Below are 4,128 nucleotides of genomic sequence, written 5' to 3' on the forward strand. Positions count from 1 at the left end.
TTCTCCAGCTTGAATTGTGTGTTCATCAGTAGATCACTGAGGTGTTTCACTCCAGAGTCTCCTAGTAGTTTATTCCCGCTCAGGTCCAGTTCTCTCAGGTGTGATGGGTTTGATTTCAGAGCTGAAGTCAGGATGAGACACTGTTTCTCTGTAATACTGCATACACACAGACTGAAGACAGAAAGAGAAAACACAATGAATCAGACACGTTAGGTTCATGAAGTCACAGCAGAACAACCTTCATCTGTCAGTTCAGTTCAGTTTATTTATATAGCACATTTAAAAACAACCATGGTTGACCAAAGTGCTTAATGTCTAGAAAAGAAAACTAGAGAGTCACATACAAATAAAACAAATACAGTAAAAACATACCAATGTCACAGCTCAGCTTGATATAAAAGGAATACAAGTGTGTCTTAAGAAATGACTTAAAAATTCCAACAGTCTGAGCAGTTCTTATGTGTACAGGTAAACTATTCCACAAATTAGGTGCCACCACTGAAAAAGCCCGGTCACCTTTATTTTTTAACTTAGTTCTTGGAACACTGAGGAGCACCTGACTGGATGACCTCAATGCTTTAACGCTTTTAATCTGTCAAATCACAGCATCTTAATCTTCATTGAGAGAAAGAGAGAAGATAGAAGAAAACTATTTAATAAAATCACAATGTCTTGATAAAACAAAAAACAGAGGAAGAGTGTCTGAACACCTTTGGATATTTTTCCACAATTTGATCTTCAAAACAGAAAAACAAATAAGTTGTTCATTTAATCAAATAATTGACACTTCTCATGATTTATGTAAAATTTCTGCTGATTCTTGATAGAAATACAATGAAGTTTTAATTCCTAACAACCTTGTGTGAAATGTGTTAAAATCTTTCATATCTTTTTATTTCTGTCATATAATTCTTATTTCATCTTTTGTCTAAAACTGATCATATTTTCTAAAATAAAAGTCCTGACTGCTGTGTATTTGTGTTTAAACTGATTCTGGTCTGCACATCACTACAACGTAAATGCATTCGCTCTGCTCTGTCCAGTGACTTGATCAGCTTTGCTACACAGATTCAACTTTGCACATCTAAATAAAACTGTAGGTTTGTCTGTGTGTGTAGATGTGAAGTACAGTAATATTTCTCTGAAACAGGTCAGACTGAAGAAGCAATGCCTGCACAGAATAAAGCCCAGTCTGGACCGGTTCTGTTCAGTTGTGTTACACATTCATTAATCTGGTGTTTGATGACAGAGAGATGATATGAAGCATCAATAAACACTATGAATATGTTCAGATACAGCAGCACACAACTATTCTGTTGTGTCCCATTAATAAACACAATGAAAACAGTTCTGTCCCACTGGATAAAAGAGAAATGTTTGTGTATTTTGGTATTAACTGAAATGATTGGATATTGGGTTGTGTATTTGACCTGCTATATGAGCAGAACTTCCAAATGTTTAGACCACACAACAACTTACTTTACAAGTCTCTCTTACACAAACATATACAGTATAAAATATAGACAGATGAACTATACAAATATATATAGTGCTTCAAACAAGGTAACAGTCAGTGAGGGTGATGGGAAGATAGTTTTAAAAGGGTCATAAAACTCCAGACTACTTTTTCTGAGATTGTATCAGAGGTGTGTGTGTGTTGTACTTCATAGAAGAATGTTAGCATCCGTTAAATTTAATTGTTGAACAAATCTGGTTAATTCTGAGATTTTTGCAATATTTTTGTCTTCCAGGTTTATAATCTACATTGTGTTGATGAGTTTGTGTCGTGGTAAAGGACTATAATACTTTGGTGACGTGTCAGTGTCTCATAATTATTCAGTCCTGTAGCACCGAGCCCAGAATCACGCTGTGTTTCCACCGTCGGGTCAGAAACTCCTCAGCGCTTCATTAAAACACCCTTTACACACCTCTCTGGAACAACGTCACACAACTCCATCATTTCACTGACAAAGAAGTTATCAGAAAACTAATAATAGATAAGTCACTGGAACCAGCACGATCACAAAACAAACATGATAAAAGCAGATGTTTGTTTGCATGCTTTGTTAAAGATTTACATGGAGCGTAGAAGGACCAATAAAACATGTTACTATACACTACACTAAATAATACACTATTGTGATCGTCTGAATGAGAAGCTGAAGCTGATTTCTTCAAGCGGTCTTACCATGTTTACTATGGTAATGTTAATGGCTAGTGTGCATAGTCTTTATCTCTTAATAATATTTCTGCCTTGTAAGGTGATCAAAATCCACATCAGATCTCAAACAGAAGTTATTTCAAACACTCGCTGCTGTCTGAAAGTGAGTTCTGAGCTATTACTATTAATGTCTTTAACTTTATGAAATGATCCTCTGCACTGATGTTCTCCAGACGCAGAGAAACACCTCCTTCATTCATAACCTCCTCTAACCTAAACTCAGAGACCCAGTTGACCAAAAAACCCTGGCTGTTGTCCCAGAGGAAGACCCAGAAGTGACAGTGGAAACCAGACTGCCTTTATGAAATTTCATTTAAACATAGAAACATGCATACACATATACTTTTTTTTTTTTCAATTAGTCTTCAATCCTCAGTTTGTAGTCAGTAAACATGAACACATTCAGCAGTCACAGCAGAAGTTAGAGACAGAAATTAACTGAAGTCTATTCAAAAGTTGTATGAATCTATTCTAAGAAGGTTGGAAGCTGAATTAAAGGCAAACGACAGTAAACACATTAATAAAATACTGGCTATTTCTAATGTGTTCACATTATTTTCTCCAACCCCTCTGCACTTAAAGGGATAGTTCACCCAAAAACGATTTACTCACCCTCAAGACATCCTAGATTTATATTAATTTCTTCTTTCAGACATATAATCAGAGTTATATTAAAAATGTCCAGGCTCTTCCAAGCTTTATAACGTGAGGTCTGACTCAAATGAGAATTAAAATAGAGGACTGTAACATTACTAGTCATGTAACGTGTGAAATGATGTAAGATACTCACTTCAGTGTGTTTAGTCTACAGTGTTTATCCTGCAGTAGAGCAGAGATCTGATTCACTCGTGTGTCTCCTAGTTCACGTCCAATCAGATTCAGATCTCTCAGGAGTAACAGGTTTTTACCCACAATTCCAGTCACATACTGACAGCCTTCATCTGCAGCAGGACCCAAAACCTGCAGAAGAGAAGATAAAGCTGGAATCAATTCAATGTGCAAGATAAAAGTAAATTTAAAATAAACTCAGAGGCAAAAGCTCATTAGATCATGACTCTGATGATTCTCTGATCTCTGGCTAAATTGTCTGTTTTAGGTGTAACCTTTCCTCTCTCTTTGGTTCAATGTAAACCTTTAATAAATATCCCCTTTTTCAACGAAGCTTTGCCTGCCTCCACGTAGATCGCTGACAAGCTACGCAATATTGTGTTCATTATCGCAGATGAATCGCCTTCGATAATGAGCGCGATATTGCGTAGCTTGTCAGCGATCTACGGCTCTGTCTATTAAATGCCACTCCAATTATAAGCAGGTGATGGCGATTTTAGCAGTGATCACGGAAGCAGCTTTACTGATCAGATGCCCATGATCATATCGTTAGATATATCGCCCAGCCCTAACGCACGGTAATAATGCTTGCAGACTTGACACACTCATATTTAATATATTTCAAATCAGCAACTATATCTGAGGTGAACTGTCACATGAATGTTTTCTATGCATGTTTTAGGTTGATTCAGCCAGCACGCATGTGCTGTCTCAAGTGCTTGTCATGTTTCTATGGCAACCAGTGAGGGACACAATGACTTCGACAGCCAAACTGTGCTTTACATTTTCTCCCTTTTTAATAACAATATAAATGAACCGTTTAATCAAAGTTTTAGTGGTCAGATTCAGACTCGAAGCAGAGCAGAGAGCACAGAGATGATAGACAGAGCGGCCATGGCACTGAACGAGCGATCGTTATTATAGTTCAAAAGGGCAAACAGTCGAAGTTATTATGCGAGTTAACTCGAGTCAGATTGTACATGTGCACAGTTGCATTTGTCATCCGTCACTGTGACATCAAGTGGACTTCTGAAGCTGAAATAATGAGTGGATTGAGCTTGGACTTGGAATAACTAGAG

This window comes from Carassius auratus, chromosome 22 (genome assembly GCF_003368295.1).
Source record: "Carassius auratus strain Wakin chromosome 22, ASM336829v1, whole genome shotgun sequence".
In the NCBI taxonomy this organism is placed as follows: domain Eukaryota; kingdom Metazoa; phylum Chordata; class Actinopteri; order Cypriniformes; family Cyprinidae; genus Carassius; species Carassius auratus.